Genomic DNA, 22,303 nt, shown 5'->3' on the forward strand with positions numbered 1-22,303 from the left:
AGTTCAAGAAATCCAGAAGTTATCAAAGAGGTTGAAATCCAGTCTCTCTCAAGTTGCCAAGTGCCTGGGTAACTTGCCAGTTTGTAGAGTTATTCCTAGAGAATGATGGAGACTCTCTGTAATTCACTGAACCTATGTATTGTCCATAGGAGAGTTAGAATAAGCAGTAATGATGGATAATTAGTTCGGAGAGTGATGAAGAGAGACAGACTACCAATTTTAAACTTTTAAAACTGGAAAAGACCTTCAGAAGGTGAAGAAGACACTTTGTACAAGAACCAAACTTTCTCTAGGATTGAGGGAATTATTTCAAACAAGGGCAGAAGAATGAACTCAAGAGATACATTTTTTTTCCTTCCCAGAGTTTAAGACTGTACCCTGTACACTGTAATATATACTTATATCATGTCCTATAATGTAATTTAGGCCATTAGTAATTGAACCATCCTGTCATCTGATGTATTGCATTGTGGTTTATTTATTGCCTATAATATGAAAGTGGATCTTATGTACCACAGTTGATATTCCAGAAACTAAAAGATTTTTGTCCTTGGAGAAACTGGACCCTGATTTTACTAGCTCCTCTCAAAGAGATTTTGGCTACTGTGCCAAATGTTCACATTTTGTGAAATGACTTCTTTGAGAGATTCTATGTGAAATACACAGAAATGACGAATAGGAGATTTTCCCTGAGATTTGGAAAGTTCATTGTTTTCTGTAAATGAGTCTAAAAACATTTTAAGATAACTGAGTTTAATGTTCATTCTATGAAGAAGAGATTTCCTGGAAGATGTTTTAAGAATTCCTGAGAGATCTTAAATGCCATCTTGAGAGAACTGAATGTTGGGCTACTGTTCTAGTATTTTGGATGTGTCATAGTTGCAGCTGTTGGTGAGAAGTGACTCTGGCTCTGATCTTTCTTACAATTAGCACACTGTCTACATCTACTTCAATGTTTCTGCATTAGTGCTAACTTTTAATCAATATAGTGGTTCGTCAATTTCAGGTCTGTCTAAGCCTTTGAAAATTTATACTGAGAGGGGGAAAAGGAGCACCTTAAGAAAAAATGTTTTTTTCTTCCATTTTTATAAATTAGTGCTTAGCACTAAGGACATTTTTAGTATCTTATGATGAAATGTCAAAACATACACATTGGTTGCCTTTGATGGCAGTGAAAGATTAACAAGATAACAAGATATAACAGTTTGAGGGACGGGGACTAGGAATATTTGTCCCTGAGAACACCTGAAAGTTATTACTCAATGCTGTCATGATAATATCTTTGTATAAACCCCTTGGAGTTGTCAATTTGTGCTTAACATTGAATTTGTTTAAAAATTTGCTACATGTGAGGTCTCATTTCTATTACAGAGGGCTAAATGTCTGCTCAGACGCTTTATTTTTAAATGTACAGTATTAGTTGGCATGGCTAGATATCAGTTTTTGTAAAAAATATCTGGGGACTTTGTGGACTTTGTATCAATGTGAGTCAACAGGGTGATATGGCAGCCTAAACTGTTCATTTAATATTAGGTTCCATTAGATCCAAATTCTAGGGTACCTTGTTCTGGTCCCACTACATTCAGTTCTTAGTGCCACATTTTAAAATGAATGTTAATAAATTGACAAGTACCTAAAGGAGGTCAACTAGTATAGTGGGAAGATTGGGAACTATATTATATGAGCTGAAGAAATTGAAGATGTTTAGCCTAGAAAAAAGATGAACTCAGAGGTACAACAAAGATAGCTCAAGTATCTAAAAAGTTTCTACACGGAAGAAGAATTAGACTTGTTTTGGTTGGCTCACAACTGAACTACTTCTAATCTCTAAAATTAGGGGGCTGACTAGATGATTAGGTACCTTCCTTCTATTTTTACAATCGATGACCAAGGATCAGTAACTGGAACTTGCATAGAGGCAGATCTTGAATTAAGGTAAAGAAAAAAAAAACAATTAGAGCTACCAGGTACTCTACCACTCTGTTAACAATTTGAAAAATAGATACTTAAAAAATAAAAATAAAATACTTCCTCCATTGCCAGTCTTCAGTTGTACATCTCTATGTAAACCTAAATGATCTCTTAGGAAAACTTGCTTTCCAGATCCCCTGATTCCTGCTGGGGTATCTGCCTACACCTTCTATTCTCACTGGCATATCATAGAAGAAGCTGATATCTTGGATTGCTGAATAGCTTAAGAGAAAGATGGGAATCCATTACAACATGGACATAAAAGATGACCTCAGCCCCACCCCCAACATGTGGCAAATTCACTGTCCATGCATTTTCTTTGGGAGATCCATCCCACATGATGCCTGTTATGATGTCGAGTTGTGTTTTTTTTCTTAAAGTAGTCCATTGCTTTTATTAGAGTTCCTAAATTTTTAAACGTTCTTTGTCATTGCAATGCTTTTCTTGCATAAACTGTTCTTTTGGTAGCAGATTCTTCCTCATTACAGATATTTTGGAAGAAATAGAATTTTCAGTTGTCAAGGATGTTGTAGAGGGATTTCTTGTGTATAGGAGAAATTAGATTATTTCTGAGGTCCCTTCTAAGATGCAATTCTATTCATAAGACCATGGGCAGCTCATTTAAACTCTTTATGTCCCAGTTTTCTCATCAGCAAAATGAAAATGGTCTCTGAGGTCTCTTATAGCTTGAAATCTGTTAATTACAGGCAAATATGCATTAAATCTGCTAATAAGGAATGAGGCTCCCCAATTGATAAATAGTCAAAGAATATGAATAGGCAGTTTTCAAGGGTAGAGAAATCCAATAGCCATATGAAAAAATTATTCCACATCAGTAGTAATTAGAGAAATGTAAATGAAAGCAATTCTGAAATTCTACTTCACACCCATCATATGTGCAACATTGACCAAAAATGAAGATAAGAAATATTAGAGGAGTTTCAGGAAAACGTTAATGTTAATTATTATTATATATTTTATTTTATAATTTATTTTTTCATAGTTTTATATTATCATTTATTATTAATTAAAAAATAAAAAACCTAAAAATTAAAATAATAAAACTATTAATGTATTATACTACATTATTTTATATATTTTATGTAAAAATAAAAATATAATAAATTTTATTATAATTATATATTATTAATAATAAAATTGGGAATTTGTCTAGTCATTCTGGAAAGCAATTTGGAACTATTTCCTCAAAGTTACTAATTTATACACACCCTTTGGCCCAGTGACACCCTTATGCTTCTGAGGAGATCAAAGAAAAAGGAAAAGATATATATATATATATATATATACATATATATATACATATATGTATGTGTGTGTGTGTGTACAAAATGATTTACAGCAGTTCTTTTTGTAGTGGTAAAGAATTAGAAATAAATGGGGTATCCACTGATTGAGAAATAGATGAACAAATGATACATAAATGTAAGGGAATACTACTGTTCAATAAGAAATGACAAATGCACAGTTTCAGAGAAAATTGGGAACATCTGTATGAATTGATGCAACATAGAGGGAAAACAGAAGAGGGACCAAGAGGAGGATCCAATGGAGAAAGAGAAGGAACAACCAGATGGGTGGCAGGAAAACTGGGAGTGAGTGGTCCTGAAAACCTAAAGAGAAGAGAGTATCAAAGAGGAGAATGATCAGTGTCAAAGGATGTCAAGAGGTCAAGGACAATGACCATTGAGAAAACGCTTTTGAATTTGACAACTAAGAGATAGTTACAAACTTTGAAGAGGGAATGGAATGTGGAATGATAAGGTTAGAAGCCACATTGTAAGGAGTTAAGGGTGGGGAAAAAAGAAAGTATAGTTGCCTACTGTAGTTTACTTTTTCATGGAGTTTAGCTACAAAGGCAAAAAGAAAAATAAAATAATAGTGTGGATAAAAGGGTCATGTAAAGGATTTTCCAAGATTGTGGAGACATGGGTATGTCCTAAGGAGTAGGAAATGAGGAGAGAGAGAGAGAGAAAGAGAGAGAGAGAGAGAGAGACAGAGACAGAGACAGAGACAGAGAGAGACAGAGACACAGAGAGAGAGAGAGACAGAGAGAGAGAGAGAGTAGGGATGACAGAGAGAAATTTATTGGAGAAGACATGATGGAATGTGATAATTTTGAACAACTAGAAGAGTTAACCTTGGTAAGGAATAGGGCTACTTTATCATGTGAAACAGGGTTGAAAGAAGATAAAGTGGCAAAAGGAGCTGACTGATAAGAAATGAGCAAGAGAGGGAAAGAGACATCATGGAAAATGACCTCATTTTTTTCTATAAAATTGAGGCAAAGTTCCCAGTTGAGAGAATTGGAGGAGGGGGATCTCTGGTAGGCTTGAAATGGGATGAAAAAGTTTAGAAAAACTGATGGAGAGGAGGATATTAAGTTGATAAGGAAGCTATAGTAAAATTTCCTAGCAGCAGGAAGTTGAGGTTATATAACATAAATCCATAGTGGATCCAATACTGTATTTTAAGGACTGACCATCTGGTCAATCTATACTTTTTAAAATGATGAAAAAGATGGGGAAGATTTGAATGAATTGATGCGGAATGAAGAGAGTATGACCAGGACAGTTTATGCAATAAATACAATGTAAAGAAAAACACTTGAAAGACTTAAAAGCTGATCAATGCAATGACCAATCATGATTCCAACTCCTGACAGATAATGAACTCAAGATGTGGATTGAGACATACATTTTTTTAACATGGCAATGTGGGAAATTTGTTTTTCTTAGCTATGTGTATTTGTGACAAGGGCTTTAGTTGTCTTCTTTTTTCTACAATTATGAAAGGGATATGGAAGAAAAGAGAAAAATAAATACATTTTATTTTAAAAACACTTCTCATTTTAAAAAAATGAATGGACCAGTTTAGGTCCAGACATAAACAAAACCCTTGCGGTGATCTAGAAAAGTGTACTCAAGTTTTGGAAGTTCCTGATTTCTCTCTCCCTACTATAATTTCCTTCTGCTTTCGGAGAGGAGTTTAGATGAATAAGAATTTGTTTGTTCAACCTCTCTTGAAGTTATTAAGGAAACATACTATCCACAAAGAAAAAGAAACAGATTCTGGTAATAATAACAAAAAATGTTCAAAAAATGAAAACGTGGTTAAAGTTTGCTGTACAATCACAGAATGACCTTTACCATTTAGCTCCACAGTCCGTGCTTCAGTAGCAACATAATGACTGCTATAAACACCAACTGACCTGTATAAATGTTTCAGATGGCACATAACTAGTATCAATAAGATCCTGTGCTGATCTAATAAAACATGTCAGCTCTCCAAATTGCTGCCTTATTGACTTTGAGATTTGCCTATAAAAGCTACATAAAAATAGGGTGGTCCAGCCAATAGCTATGTTCCAGGAGTAGATTAAGTCATCTCTGTATAACCTACCTTGGACTAGGGAAAGGGCTAACCTTGAATAACTTCAAGGAAGCTGATAAGAAACTTTTTACAATATTCCCTCAATATCAATAGGCAACAAATTAGGAAAAAGCAGTGGTATTGTCTTTTCTCAGCCCTCATCCTCTTTGAGCTTTATGCGCCATTTGCCATTCTTGACAAACCCCTCTTCAATACCCTCTTCTTTGCCTTTCAGAACCCTGCTGTATACTGACTCTCTTTCTACATTGGTTCTTTTTGGCTTCCTTCACTGCTTCAACTTCATCTTCCCTTACCTTCAGTGTGAGTGTCCCCAAGGTTCTCTCTCTCTTCTCTTAGGCTTTCTCGTTCTTCTCTGTCTCTCTCTTCATTTTGTTCAGTCCTACAGTAAATTTTAATTGCAATGTCTAGGAAGATAACCTGCAAATTTATGTAGTCCATCTCTACCTCTACTCCAAGCTCTCTTGAGCTCAGCCCTATATTTTCAAAAACTCTCCATGGATATCCTTTCCCTCTAATTTGCCTAAACTAAATACAGTATCTTCCCTCCTCAGCCTTTATCCACCAAACAAACAAAACCCCATAACAACTGACCCTTTTCCTGATTTCACTATTTCTACTGAAAACACATGCATCCTTCTAGGCACCAAAGCTCCATACCTTTGAATTGTCTTGTTCTTTTCCCTCATCCTACAATATCCAATCAGTTGTCCAGCTTCTATTCATGACACCCACACCTTCTTTTCAATTTGCATTATTTCTTATTCTGTTTTTTTTTAATAACCTTACCCTCTGGGCAGGACAGTTTTTTTGTTTGACAATCTATACCAGATTAATTGTTGATCAGGTGGACTCCTCTCCTGAGAAGCATACAGGAGCCGCATGGCATAGTGGATAGGATACTAAACCTGAAATTAATCTCAAGCCATCTGTGTGAACTTGGAGAATTTACCTCACCTCTATTTCCTTATCTATAATATGAGAGACTTGGAGCCATTGACTTCTAAGGTCACTTCCCATTCTAACTGCATGATGTGAGCACAAGGTCCACTTAGTCCTGCATGTAGCTATGGGGTGTGTTACAAAGAGCTGTTAAATACATCATAAATGATCATTTAAAAGCTAAATTATTGATTATGGTAATTCACAAAGTAACACACAATTCTTGGAAAATTTAGCTCAAGCTTAGAGCATCAAATTCTTTTTGAGTATAGGAAAACATATCCTCTTGAACCTAGAACTTCGGTGCATTTTTGAACAAGTTAAGAAATGTTTATTGACCGATGTAATTTCACTCTACATATATTGGGGGGTGTGCTCAGACCTTTGACACATGTGTATGTATCTTGTGATAAAAACTTTACACAATGGGATCTTAGAATAGTGAAAAGAACCCTAGCTTTGGACTTAAAGGATCTGAGTTGGAATCCTTATACAAATCACCCCCTCTTTCTGCTTTGCTTTGATAGACTGGAATTAGCTCAGAACAATCTAGAAACTCAGGCTCAATATTAGAACACAATGAGACATTTGTACATCTTATAAATTAACCAAGAAAGGCTTACTTCGCCAGAGCAGAACATTCAGAGCAGAGAAAAGAAATTTAAGGAAATAGGTAACAATGATTCATTTGGTAGCTTCACTGCCTCTGGGTTGCCCAGGATGGTTCTCCAATTAGAAGACCAACAAAGAAGTAGGTGATTATTTGCTTTGCAATGAATGTAGAACTCTCACAGCATGGCTAGCATTGACTGAAGGACTCAATTTGGAGGAAGGAGGAGAGAGAGGAAATTGTCTCTTTAAAGCCTACGCATTGAGCAGTTCTTTTTATTTCAGAAGCCAGTCTTAATGCACGTGACCTTTGCCATCATCCAAGAGCCAAAGTATCAATAAGGAACTGCTTGCTTATGCCAGAGTACTTCAGTCCTTCAGCTCTGAGCCACCTGAATTTAGCTAAAGGCAATCTGGAAAATCTTGATGAATGATGTGCTCACCCCAACCCTCCTCACCCTACCAGGCACCAACTGCTATGGCAAATTAGGAAATTGAAATTAAAACAATCCATGTAACCTGCAACATCTCACAACTCCAGGGGAATGGGGAGAATACTGAACTCAAAGGCACAAGGTCTGAGTTCTAATTTCTGTTCTGCCTCTGACAATCTGTGTAGATTCAAAGGGGGTTCGTGATCCAAAAAATGAGATACCTGTTAGATTTTCTATGACATCTTAAATTCTTTGATGCTAAGAGGCAAACCAAGATCTAGATTTCTCAAATGTATATTGCAGATGGCCCTTCAAATCTTCTAAGATTATTATACGGAATCAGATGGAAAAATCCATTCTGATTTTGTAAATGAAATGAAGGCTAATATAAACTTTTTTTCCTAGGAAAGAAAAATGTAAAAAAAAGATTAAAATGAGGAAAGGCAGATAAAGGAAGTTAAAGAAAATCAGACTAGAAAAAGAAAAAAATCCTAAATACTTGTTCTTTGAAGTGGAACAAATCATGTTATACTGAATTACATGTTAGAGCATTAAGTAGGTGTTTACTGAGTAGTTGTGAGTCAAAACAGAGTAGCAACACATTAGTGGTATTATGATAAGCTTCTTCTTGGAGACCTGCTAATGGTTTGAATAAGTCTGAAGAATATCATGTAACCAAAATAGTTTTTACTGCTTTGAGTAACAGCCCTCCTTTCTACAAAAAAGAAGAAGAAGAAGAAGAAGAAGAAGAAGAAGAAGAAGAAGAAGAAGAAGAAGAAGAAGAAGAAGAAGAAGAAGAAGAAGAAGAAGAAGAAGAAGAAGAAGAAGAAGAAGAAGAAGAAGAAGAAGAAGAAGAAGAAGAAGAAGAAGAAGAAGAAGAGAAGAAGAAGAAGAAGAAGAAGAAGAAGAAGAAGAAGAAGAAGAAGAAGAAGAAGAAGAAGAAGAAGAAGAAGAAGAAGAAGAAGAAGAAGAAGAAGAAGAAGAAGAAGAAGAAGAAGAAGAAGAAGAAGAAGAAGAAGAAGAAGAAGAAAATCACTCTAAAGATACTATGGAATTCTAAATTTTAAATTCAGACCTGTTTTCCTGAAAGGGTAAAAAAGAAAAGAAAATATTATCGTCTTCATTAGCTTCCCTAAGCATTCTCATATCATTCTCATATCATTCGTTGGCATAAACATGAAAAGCAAAATAGACATCTCTATTTTCGAATGTGTTTCTTTAATTTCCAAGGTCCCCTTTGGTAGCATTTTAATGATGTGTTTTCTTTCAAAACTGTTTCCCTTTTCAGGTGGTATTTTGTGGAATTTCTTCAGAATGATTACTTCTTTCTCTCTTTATGACAGAAAGCTGGCCCTGAGATTTTTTTGCTTAAAGGCACACTGGTTTATTAAAAGTAAAAATCAAAGCTCACGAAATATCAATTGGAATCTGACACTAACAGTGGAGGAAAATTGTAATATGGCATTTGCTTGTTTTTTTTTTTCTTTTTTCTAGTTCAGGTGAGATTTTATCCATTTTATTAGTGGGGGAACTAACTTCCTTTGCCAATGCAGATGGGTAACAACGGTCATTTATAATTTTAGAGTTGCCTGAGGCATTGAGTGGTTAAGCTGCTTGCCCAGGATTGGGTGGATAGGAGGTATCAAAGGGAAGCCTTGAATCCAGGTTTTTCTGATCCTACCACCAGGCTTCTAGGAATGGGGGATAAAGGATAGATGTCATGTTGCTTCTTTAAAGTATAATAAAATCTTCAAATTTCTGAGTGAAGCACACATATGCCGGCACCATAGATAGATTGAAAAAAAACCAATTTTTTGCCCTATAATTCTTACCTGACAAATTAATGTTGCAGATGTTTAGCCCAAGGATAAAATGAACTAATCAGTAATAGAGCTGAAGTCATCTTAGAATAAAAAAACACTCCTCATTTTGATAAAAATAGATAATTTATAAACAGTTTGTAAAACAATATATAATATATGAAATCTCTATCAGCTTATTTATGTTCATCTTATATACAGGAAGTATCTGTGTTTTATATTTTTATTTATTTTTATATATACATGTTTGTATATATAAATATAATCTCCTGCTTCATTCTCCTTTTATCTATGGAGCCTATTAAACAGTTATCCCAACTTCAAGGCAGCAAGTTAGAACAATGGATAGAGTGCTGGGCTTGGAGTCAGGAAGTTGCTGTTTTGAGTCATTTTTCAGTCATGCCTGACTCTTCATCACCCCGTTTGGGGTTTTACTGGCAAAGATACTTGAATGGTTTGCCATGTCTTTCTCCAGCTCACTTTACAGATGAGAAAACTGAGGCAAACAGGGTCAAGCAACTCACTCAGGATCACACAGTTTACACAGTCTGAGATCAAATTTGAACCCAGGTCCCCCTGACTGTAGGACGGGCAGTCTGTCCACTATGTCAACTAGCTTCCTTGAAGTTAGGAGTCAGTAAGATCTGAGTTCCAATATGATTTCATAAGTCTACTAGCTCTATGATCCTGGGCAAGGTACTTAACACCACTGCCCTCAGTTTCCTCAACTATAAAATGGGGAGTATAATAGCACATATCTCAAAGGCTTGTTGTAAGGATCAAATGAAATAATATTTGCAAAAAGTGCCAAGCACAGGGAGTGGAACCATTGTAGATGCTATATGATTATTTATTCCCTTCCCTGTGGATTCACTTTCAGTCACAATGCTAAATCATAAACCTCCCTGACATGCTGACTCCTTCCTCTAGTTAGCCAGAGAATAGAATTAGTTCAAAGTTGTAATATCAACAATAACCTAAGACTTAACTCCAGCAGGCTTAGCTAGTTTTTGCCTAAAAGATATTAAAATTGACTTGGGGTGGGGGATTATTGCATTAATAATTGGAAGAGTTTCTTTAGGGAAAAAATCCATAGCACAAGTTGTCATTTGCTCCTTTCTCAGGCTTCTGATCAACAAAGCAGCATGATCAATGGAGGCACAGGGAAACTGGCTAAGTAACCTCCTTTTGATAACTGTAAGATATTCCATGTGCCTGGCCATGTTGCCTATAATCAATGCATCTATCTCTCTATCTCTCTATCTCTCTATCTCTCTATCTATCTATCTATCTATCCCCTCACTCCTCTCTTCTCCCTCTCTCTCCTTCTCTTTCTTCCTCTATCTTTTCTTTCTTTCTACCTGCCTAGCTATTTATCTATCTATCAATCAATCTATCCATCCATCCATCTTTCTCTCTCTCTTTCCCTCCCTCCCTCTCTCTCTTTTCTCTTTTTCTCCTCTCTCTCTATGTCTCTCTCTCCTTCTCTCTCTCTTCCTGCCTACTTATCTATTTATCTATCATCAATCAATCTATCTATCCATCTAGCTCTCTCTCCTCTCTCTCCCTCTCTCCTTCTCTCGCTCTTTCTCTCTCCTCTATCTTCTTCTCTCTCTCCTTTCTCTCTACCTGCCTACCTATTTATCTATCATCAATCAACCAATTCATCTAACAATCCATCCATCCATCTTTCTCTCTCTCCTTCCCTCCCCCCACCAATCCATCAATCTATCTATCTCTTTCCCTCCCTCTTTCTTTATCTTTCTCTACTTGCCCACCTATCTACCTATCTATCATCAATCTAGCTATCTGTATCTATCTATCATCTATCTATCTGTCTGTCTATCCATCTATCTATCTATCTATCTATCATCATCATCATCATCTTCATCAAAGTATCTCTAACTTTCCTATTTCATTCCTTAAAAAATAAAAGCCTTACCTTCCATCCCAGAATCAATACCATATATTGGTTTCAAGGTGGAAGAGCAGTAAGGGCTAGGCAATGGGGTTCAAGTGACTTGCCCAGGGTCACACATCCAGGAAGTATCTGAGTCCAGATTTGACCCCAGGATCTCCTCTTTCTAGGCCTGGATTTCATTCTACCAAGCCACTTAGTGGTCCTCTCCCTTTGCATTCTAATCATGAAGCTGAGTTATTAAACTGGCCAGATGCATCCCTACCTATCAGATTATAAACAAGAGCCCTTCATGAGATGATTTTGCAAGAATATTCCCCAGTAGAACATTTTCCCCATCTGGGAAACATTTCTCCATAAATACATACATTCTGAGTAAGCACAGTCAGTACATTTGGGGATCATTCCTGGAGTTTTAGCTCATGAGGACTATATAGAGCATTTAAACCAAGCTATCTTAGTTTTATTCTGCTAAGGCAGAAATGTCAAACTCTCCTCTGGCAAAATGTCCTGTGATCTGAACCGCATGAGAGTGTAATTGGGAAATGGCAAAACAAACAAAACCACAACATAATGGTAATTTCTGATTTTCCAAGTCAATACACATTCTCCAGGGATTCTTGTCTATTTGAGCCCGTTATTACTGTATGGGAGCATAATGCTTAAATTTCTCCCTGTTAAAGGTGGATTCACAGGTTTAGCTCATAGCCCCCACCCTCAGATGACAACAGATGGGCCCCCAGGTTAGGATTAGATCTTTCTTTTTCTGCTCCTCTGAGGACATTCTGTTACAAATAACTCTCTAATTTCTATTTTAAACTCCCTAACCTCCCTCGCATTTAGTAGGCAAATGAGCATGCTCCCTCACAAAAGGTAAACTAAGAAGGCAAGCTTAGTGTTCTCGGGCCACCAAGTCCTTATTCCTGTTTCTATTCTGCATATCTGTCAGCAGCCTTGCCAAATTGCTTTGGCAAACGAGAGTTTGTTCAGCTAAATGCAGAAAGTGTCTGAGGCAGGATTTGAACCAGATCGTCTTTAATCTGAGAGTAGCACTCTAGCCACTACCCACGCTGATGCACTTTATCGGAAAACACAACTTGAAAGGCTTATTTCTACTCGAATTTCTGGGAGCCACAGCGATAGTTCTGTGTTATAATCCAGTCTTGTCCTGAGATTAGCAGCTCTGCAGGACAACATATTTTGCTAAATCATCCTGTAAGGCAAGCCCAAAGTGTGATTTGTCACCCCATTCCAATCTCCCGGACCCTTTGAGGGGGTGGAACGGAGCTTTGCCAAGAGCCACAGCCCAGTTGAAAGGGATAATCTCGTGGGTAACTTCAATAACAACCCCGAGGTGTTGCCAAGTCATGGTATTTGTCACACCTGCCAAAACAGAAGTTTGCATGCTCGGAGGTGAGGTGGTGGGAGCGGCGGATGGGATTTGGTCCTAGCCACGCACCTCTCCCTCACAGGGAAGACGGGATGTTCTAGAGCCAGCCTACTCCAATCAAGCTACTCATTTGGCTCAAATAGCCTTGTTCCACTGAAGGATTTATGTAACCCCTCCGCCCCGAATATAAAGGGCTGAAATGGTGAGCTTTCACCATCGCTCCTGCTGACCTCACTAGTCCCTCAGTACAGAAGAAACTAGAGCCGCACTTAGAGCACTCATTCAACTTTGCACCCATCAAGACCCAATTTGGAAGCCACATTCAGCAGAAAGGTATGTCAGGTTTGAGTGCGTTTGCTATCTCTGTTTTTAGAAATAAGAAGAATACCTTCTATCCACCACTTGGCTCCCCCAACACTCAATACCATGTACCAACTTAAAGAGGATTTGTTAACGTATCTTTTCCATCTCTAATTTCCCTGCTTCAGTGATGCATTAAAATCCAGTTAAAGTATGTTAAAAAGTCAGAGAACAGCATCAGCATGAGTCTAGCAGAGCCCTGATGAGATTTAATGCAATTAATAAGGAAAAAAGTTCCTGTTGATAGAGAAATATCATAAAAAAGACCAAGTCAAATTCAGATAATTTAAAACCTGTTCATCACTAGTACTCTGTAATGGATTCTAATAATTAAGTAAACTGATCACATTGTCAGAATTTTCTCATTATTTGATATTTATCTAGGACACTTTAAAATATTAGGAGAGACAGCACCATATCACCAAAGTTAACCATAGATAGAGAACTGTTCTGTAGAAGAGTTTGCCTAATTTTTTGTTGAAAGAGTTTCTTATTTCAGAAAAATGTATCAGGAAATCTTTAAAAGTAAAATATCGTAGTATTTGAGTGCAACTTAATCTATTTTGGGAGACTTAGAATGACTCAAATTGATTTTTTATTCTTCTGGGCTCAATAAAAATCAAAATACATTTTGCAAAAGATAATTTTCAGCTTTAAATTCAATTTTTTAAAAAAGTTTTTTAAAGTGATTATTTTAAATAATACCTAGAATTTTGTAAATTATAAAACCGGATCCATATCTGGGGTGCTGTTATGTTTAAAATCCTTTTATAATTGTATCTGAGATACTTGATCTTCAAAAAACACATTTGGGATAACACCTGAGTTAATATAAGTTAATATCAAATACATGTAATTAAAACAATATAAAATTAGTGATATAATTTATTTATTAAATAATGTTAAGTTAATATAAACCAAATCACTAAAAAAAGAGATCTGTCCACTTTCAATTTTGCAGTTGCATCTTTCCTAGTGAATTAAACTTTTCAACCTTGGGAAGTTGGGTTCATCAATGATCTCTTATTTTCATTAAAAATTAACCTGTGCATTAGGTTTTGGCTTTAGACTCTCATTATAATTAGGCAGGTATTTGAAACTCTTGTGCTAAATTGTAGTCTATGAACTTTAATACACTCACTGAACACATCAAAAATCGTCTAATAAATTGTTTTAAAATTGACTTTGAAACCATGACTTTTCCAAATTGTTAGTGGTGGTAGGACTAATCTCAGAGCAGTATGGTCCAGTGACTAGAGCGCTTGGCTTAAGGGGAACTTCAGGAGGGATAGGACTTTTCATTCATCACCCAACAACAACATTTGGTTTTTCCAAACTGCTGTCCAGTTATTAGATACTTTCCCCATCACAGTTCTGAAGTGTAAGGTCACCATTGTTATCCTCTTTTTATAAATGAAAGAAGAGAATCCAAACACAAAATTATTTTGGAAACAACATGTGGACTTGAAAATGAATTAAAGCCTGAAGAAAATGAGGGAATTCTTTTCCAATAAAATATATAAGAATGTCCAAGGGTGAGTTATAAGTGGAAAATATTCCCTTAGGAATTAAAAGTGTTCTATAATATTAATAACATAAATATAATAGCAAGAATAAATGCTATAGCACTTGAAGAAAGTAGTCTAAAATCTAAAACTTTAAAATGAATGCAAATAAATAAATAAAAGACTATATGCATATACAATTTAAATTATAAACTTATTAAAATAGGGGTGTTGAAATAAGAAATTAGAGGAATGAAGTACAATAAATGTGATTTGTAAAAAAGGAGTGAACATGAACAAAAGGAAAATTGAGAAAGGCAGTTTCAAAACATTACATCATAAAAATGTCAGTGCTAATAGGTCTACACTTGGATAGGGAGTAGATGGAAACAGCTATAAGAAAAAGGCTGCCTATTTCAGTATACAAAATGAAGCTCTCAGATTGCTTCAATAGAGAAGTTATTTTTATAAAGAGTCTCTAGATTATCAAGAAATATGTGCTGTGTTTTAACTTCCATTGAACACAAAGCAACCTCTCCATCCCCATCCAATATACTTCTTTATTATAAATAATATTAATATATTAATGATTCATACCAGTCAACTGAAAAGGAAACGCTTAAGAAAATTGTGCTCTACATGTTGAAAAATTCCACCTATGGTCAGATCTACACAATACAACGTGAAGTCAAGGAGTTGCAGAGCAAACTGTGAATTAGGGCTATTGAATAAATAATTCCGATTTAGAATAAAATTGGTTTTAAAAAATCTAACCCAATGAAGAGAGAAAAGAATATTTCTTTGAATGATATTCTAGGTTTTTTTCTACAAAATCATGAAAGACACATAAGACATTATGTCTTGTCCTTTTTTTTTTCATTTTCACATTAGAAAAGCTGATAGAGATGATTGAGTCTAGCTCTTGTGTTTAACAGATGAGGAAACAGAAACCCAAGTTCACACGGCTACTTGGAAAATCCAGTCTCCCGATTCCTAATCTAATGCGTTTTCTCAAAAAATAAGAAAGATATAGGAGTTGAAAGTTTACAAAACACTATTTTTCACTAAACCCAGTTATAAAGGATCTTAAGGTCACATATCTAAGTATCAGAGATAAGATTTAAGCTCATATTCTCTAGTACAAATCCACTGTTCTTTCTCCTATAGCATATTGTTTTCAGAATATTTTTTGAAAGTTGGAAAATAGGAAAACTTCTTTGCCATGCTATGTAAGGACTTTTATTTAAATTTTAAAATGTATATTAAACATGCTATACATAATATATCATGGAGAATAATATGAAAATGAAGAAAAATAAGCTCTCCAACCTCAAGGAAGTTATAATCTAGTCTCAGATACCAACACAAAAATCATAATTCCAATTCAACAAGTAATTATTGAATTTCTATTCTATGCCAGGCATTATATAGTATTAGATGGCTGGATTGTGAATTAAAAATATGAAAATGAAATATTTCCTGCTCTTAAGGAATTTTCATTCAATTGATATGAGTATGATTAAGCTAAATATATGAGAAACAGAGAAAATAACAGGAGAGTTGAAATGAAGGTATCTCTTCTGACTCGGGCAATCAGGGAGGCCTTAATATAGGAGGTAAAACTTAATTCATAAAACAAAGGTAGGACTTGGGAGTCATATAGTAAAATATATATAGGGGCAGGAACATTGGGGAAAATGTATGGTTTTGCTGGAATAAAATATATATGAAGAAAGTACTATAATATCATGTAGAATGGGGCTATGTTATGAAGGATTTAGAATACTAAACTAAGGACTATGGGTGTTTGGTGGGTACTAGTCAATAAAAAATGACATTGGTTTGGGGGAAGCAGTTATGTGACACAGAGGATAGAACACTGGCCCTAGAGTCAGAAAGACATCTTTGAGTTCAAATCCAGCCTCAGACTTACTAGCTGTATGCCTTGGTAATTCACCTAATCCCATTTGCCTCAGTTTCCCCATCCTTAAAAAGAGCTAGAGAAGAAAATGGCAAGCCAACCCAGTATCTTTGCCAAAGAAACCTCCAAAAAAAAAAAGTCAGACACAACTAAAACAACAAGAACTCTAGAGTAGAAGTATACTAGAAATACCTCTGAATCCTCTAACTTTTAAAGGTTCAATATGTTCAATATGCTAATCAGAATTACTCAAATATTACTCAAGCCTCTAACTGGTGCATTCTGTCAATAGTCCAAGCAGGAGTCTTAAGTCAGGTAATGGGAAATTTAACTGGTTCTGTAGTTAGAGGTCTAAAATTTAAATCCTGCTTCTGCTTCCTGGGCAAACCTGTGTGACCTTGAGCAACTCCATTGGCCTCAATTTCCTCATCTGAAAAATTAGAAGGTTGAACTAGATCTATATTCTTACCAGTTCTAAAGCTACAAGACTGTAATAAAAAAATCAAATTTATTAGGAGAGAATAGCAAAGTAAATAAGGTTTTGTGTCATCAAATGGTCTATAAATCCCATTAAGTTTTTTAAGTCTTTGGATAAATGTATATACCAGTTTTTATTTGCTCTTCCAGTTCCCATTATGCCCCTGGTAGCTAGCACTTGAGCCAGGCAAATTGCTTTGGAGTTTTCAGAAACTTCCAAGAGTTACTTGGTGTCACAACAGGTAGAAAGATAAGTGAGAAACCTTTGCTTTACATTTCCTTCATATTAGCAAAAAAAAGTCTTCCTCTTCTCCCTTTTATGAAAGGGGGGGAGAGGGGAGAGAGAGAGAGAGAGAGAGAGAGAGAGAGAGAGAGAGAGAGAGAGAGAGAGAGAGAGAGAGAGAGAGAGAGAGAGAGAGAGAGAGAGAGAGAGAGAGAGAGAGAGAGAGAGAGAAATAGAGGGAGAGAGGGAGAGAGGGAGGGAGGGAGGAAAAGGGTAAGGAAATAGAGATGATAGGTAAGAAGACTATATAAATTTGGCAGAAAAAGAGACAAAAATGAAATAATTCAAGAAGGCAGTAATATAAAGGGAAGCTTAGAATGGGGAAGATCTAGTCATGTTCACATGCAGGAAGAAGAATACATGGAAGAGGGAGAGAATGAATAGACAGAAGGAATGATTGATGGAACAAGATCCCAGAGGAGATAGGATGGAATAGGATCAAGGGCACAGGTGCAGAGAGAAAAGAGTACATTATGTTCAGTGTGCATTCTATTTGCAAACTCCCAGTGAGTGTTATTGTAGTAATAATCACACTGAATAGAAAATATATTCTGATGAGGTAAAAATGCCATATGTGAGGATGGGGTAAAGGAATCTTTTATTTGCATTTTAAGAGCAAACCATCACATGCATCTGTGATGTTTTATAAAGAATCACATTCTTTTTCAATTACAAGAACATTAGAGGCAGACCTTGATTATCTGGGTTAAACTTCTTTATTTTGCAGATGAGTAAACTGAGATTCAAAGCAATCAAATACCTTCTCCAAGACCTCACAGATCAGCAAATACCAAATATTTTGATCTCAGGATCCCTTTACACTTTTGAAACTATTTGAGGATGCCAGCCTCCCCCAAAAGCTTTTGTTTAGGTGGAGCATATCAATTGATATTTGCCATGGTAGGAATTAAAGTGTCTTAGTATTATGAAAATAATTCTGACCTTAAGGGCCCCCCTGAAAGTCTCAGTGATATTCAGGGGAACTCAGACTATACTCTTGAGTACCTCTGCCATGGGTTTCTACCCATAAAGTGGCAGAGCTAGATTTTGAGCCTAGATCTTCTAAATTCAGAGACAATATCTTTTTTTTCACTACCCCTCTCCTGTAAACACTAGGATTTGATAAGCCTGTTTACTCATCTCTGGACCAGTTTACTTCATACAGACTCAATCATCAGTTATTTAACTCAGTTATGAAATATTGACCAGCATCGATAGAGGGAGTTTTCTACATTAACTATAAGAAGATTCTCTATATTAATGAAAACAGATCAATTCAGATTAATTCTCTCAATATGTATATCTCTGCATATGTGTATATGTAGATGCATATGGAGACATGTTTATATATGTGCATATAATCATTTATTTATTAATTTATTCAACATTCACTAAAACAGGGCAGCCCAACTGATTCAGGAAGATCTGGGTTCAAATTGTGTCTCTGATATCTATTAGATCTGTGACTATTGTCAGGCTGATTAACTTAGTGCCCCCAGATAATTATATTTCTAAATGCTCCAGATAAGCTGCCAGCTTGTACCAATGAAAGGAATTCATCTAATAGGAAGTTCCTAAACTATGAAATCACAGATTAAGACTGAAAAAAAATTTAAGCAAATAAATTAACAATTGTTCATTAAACATTTCAGCAGTATGTTAGGTGATACTGGAGGTACAATAACATATATTTTCAAAGTATGATCTTGGGATGTCTGGAGATCACCCAGCCATAAGGTCAACATTTTCAGATTAATACTAAGATACATTCACTTCTAATACGGTAAATACTAATACGTATAACAAAAGCTCTTTCTTGGGCAAAGGGAAGGGTAGCCCTTGATGATTTTTAAAAGTACAAAGGGGTCCTGAGACCAAAAAAGTTCAAGAACTATTTTATAGAGAATATAATGTAGTCTTTTAATATTATTAATGCTATATTAATTAGTAGATAAAATATCTCCTATACTATCATTATTCTTTGTTCTTAGTAAATTATATTTGGAAAATGTTGCTATAAATAAAAATAATAAATAATAAGCAATAATAAAATAAATATAGCATTTAATAAACAATAATAATAACTCATGCAATAAAAATATAATAAAATAAATAAATACAATAATAAATAAAACAATAACAATAACATATAAAATATGTAAATAAATACAATAATAATAGCTCATACACACAGGTACTTTAAGGTTTAACGTTTACCATAGACTTTGGTTATACTGATTTCAGAGACGGGCGTTCTGTTACAGAATGCACAGGGTTTTTATTCTTTATAAAGGAACTCTTATTCATGTCAAGATTTGCACTTGTTAAATAGAAAAGAAAGAAAGAATAGAAAATTTAAAAGAAGGAACCAAAGCATAGATTTAAGACAGTCCCTTCTGTGTGATAGTATTTTTTAAACCACAAACTATATTTTATTATCAATTCGTGATTATTCACCTAGCAATTTATGGAAACTTGACTATGGAAAGAATACTTACAGAACATGCTGTGGGTGTGAGATCTGCCATCTTGGTCCTGGATTTGTGAGATTTTGTTTTTTCATGAGTATTTTATCTATAATTAGGAAATGCTGCCACCAGGTGAATGAATTGTGATCCTAAACAATTTGTGATCCAGTTAGACTTCTTATAGTTAACTGAGAGGCAGAAATGAGCATGTGTTGCTTTTATTACTTAGTTATGCTTTAAAAAATTAGAAGTCTTAAGAAAAATGATAATATAAACTCATTACGCAGAGAAATAGCAAAAGATTCATGTTTCAAAGAAGAAACCAATGGAAGCTCTCCTGGATATCTCATGAAAAGGGTTGATTTCAGGGTTCTGAGGTTAAAAACACACTTTGCCAGGGTCATATCAAGAAAGACCAGTACTGGACATGAGGAATGGGAGAAATGTGTATGCTGGAGAGGGAGGGAAGAAGAATGGGGAAGGAAAAAATGAGATGATCTAGGGAGTAATTCCTCCAATCTTGCACTACTGTGGACTAGCACTAGGACTGTGAGAAAAGAATCTGAGTAAAAAATGATCCACTTAAGCACCAATATCAACCAGCATTAAAAATTACTAAATTTAAATAAACATTAAGTACGCTAAAGCCAGATTTAAAGAAAATAACTTCAAAGTTTTAGGTAGTTAGATAAACGTACTTAATAGCATTAACTATTCTCTTTCACATCTCAGTTTAATTTTCTTTCATATTGGCTTGGCTGCAAGTAACTCACCCTTCCAGATTTAGAATTTGATTCTTCTGGGAATGTCAAAGGCCACCTCTTTGCTTAATTTGACTAACAGCATCAGAATCTCTCATCTTTTTTCCCCTTAGTCATCACCACTAACTAATCTATTCCCTGCACTTGGGAGAAGGATTGCCTTAGTTAGCCTTCCCCTGCATTCCATATCAGTCTCTTTCAAGTCATTTAACATAGGTTAGTCCCTCTTTAGCTTTACATCACACACAAAACAGAAAAAGAAAGATAGCTACCATGTGTGAGCAAAAATCCGAGCCCTCCTCTGAGTAATGTTCCTCAGTCTCGAGTTTCTTCCCTGCCATATTGTGTCTGTCTTTTCAAATTAGAGCTCTTGTTATCGCTTGTAGCAAAGCAATAATAAAACTTAAAGCATTAAGATTTTCCCATGCCCCTTAGCAACCATCCCATACACCCTGGACTTATAATACACCTTATTGGAACATCTTGCAAGATGTATTTAAATGGAATGAAACAAGGCTTTTAACTAGAAATATAAAGGGGGGCTACCAGAATACAGAAAGAAAGAAAAAGAAACTATTTTTGCCATCACTACCTTTGTCAAATATTTCAGTGCCTACCCTTCTGAATGCCACTAGATATATGTTCAGTGGTAGCAAATTCTGTGTGTAAATGACTTGCAAATATCCTTAAAAGTCTGGCCATGACTCTTGGGTATCTGGGAGGAAGTTAAGATGTCTGTATGTAATTTGTTTTTCAGTCACGTCCCAGTCTTCGTGAGGTCATGAAGAGTTGGCCATAACTGAAAAAGACTGAACAACAAATGCAATTTGTAATGTTGTATGGAATGGAATGGTAACAATGATGACGATATCTAGCATTTATATAGTGCCTTAAGGTTTGAAATGTGTTTTGCAAATATTAACTCATTTTATCCTCACAATGACTCTGGGAAATGGGTGTTATAATTATCTCCATTTTTAAAATGAGGAAACAAGGCAGATAAAGGTTATGGGACTTGACCAAGGTTACACAGTTATTAAGGGTCCAAGTCCAGATTTGAATTCAGGAATTCCTTACTTCATATACATAATTATAACAATTGTACTTCCCAGTGCCCTCTCTCTCTCTCTCTCTCCCTCTCTCTTTCTCTCTCTCTGTCTCTCCCTCTCTCTCTCTCTCTGTCTCTCCCTCTCTCTTTCTCTCTGTCTCTCTCTGTCTCTCCCTCTCTCTGTCTCTCTCTCCCTTCCTCCCTTCCTCCCTGCCTCCCTCTCTGTCTCTCTCTGTCTCTGTCTCTGTCTCTCTGTCTCTGTCTCTCTCTCTCTCTCTCTCTATATATATATATATATTTTTTTTTTTTGTATGTATGTATAGAAAGAAAAAGAGAGGGACACACACACACACAGAAACAGGAACAGGGTTTCAAATAACTTGTAAATCTCAGGATGAAGCACAGGATTTTTCTAGCCTTAATTTCCTAAACTGGGAGTCATGGAAAACACTGTGTGTCACATAGGTTCTCTTCTCTTCATCATCTGTGACTCAAGTTGTGGAAAGATGGGGGTGTTGTGGATAGCATAGGAATGTGAGACCACCCAGCACCCCCACCTTCTTCATTCCTTGGCCCAGGGAGAATTGTATCTGAAGAGCTTTGGAGGGGTCCTGTCATGTCCAGGAAAGTTCCACAAAAAATATCTTAAAGTTGGGGACAGAGGATCAAAACACACAGAAGACTTACCAGGCAGTACTTTAGGATGATGTTTGTTACCTTCTCATTCCTTCCCTCAGATAATGGATGAAAAGACCTTTCTGAGCTCATCATGGAAAGGGGATGCCTGGCTACAAAGAAATCTTATTAAACTCTAGGCTCTAGAGTAGCCCCTGTGACAAGGAAAAGCTAGCGTAATAATTTTACACACTGGAGAAGAGGGGGCTATTGAGACAAAATCCAATCAAGAAGAGGCAGAGTGGAAATTCTAAGCAGAGTAGTCCTTTCATCTGCTATATAGTACTTCACTTCAAGTATATAATCATTTTGA

The 22,303-nt window shown here is 35.7% G+C and overlaps 1 protein-coding gene and 1 long non-coding RNA gene across 3 annotated transcripts in view; one reads left to right on the forward strand and one right to left on the reverse strand.

Annotated features, from left to right (window-relative positions):
- Window positions 1–22,303, reverse strand: part of LOC130455657 (uncharacterized) — a 62,736-nt gene that overhangs the window by 34,806 nt on the left and 5,627 nt on the right. The window lies entirely within an intron of this gene.
- FAM240A (family with sequence similarity 240 member A) overlaps window positions 12,048–22,303 on the forward strand; it is a 40,108-nt gene continuing 29,852 nt past the window's right edge. Inside the window, exon 1 of one of the 2 annotated variants that reach the window (XM_016423785.2) lies at window positions 12,048–12,825. The gene's annotated coding sequence lies outside the window, so the exon portion shown is untranslated. The remainder of the gene's footprint in view (window positions 12,826–22,303) is intronic. The other variant, XM_016423784.2, reaches the window with a different exon arrangement.

The sequence above is a fragment of the Monodelphis domestica genome, chromosome 7, assembly GCF_027887165.1.
Source record: "Monodelphis domestica isolate mMonDom1 chromosome 7, mMonDom1.pri, whole genome shotgun sequence".
Classification (NCBI taxonomy): Eukaryota; Metazoa; Chordata; class Mammalia; order Didelphimorphia; family Didelphidae; genus Monodelphis; species Monodelphis domestica.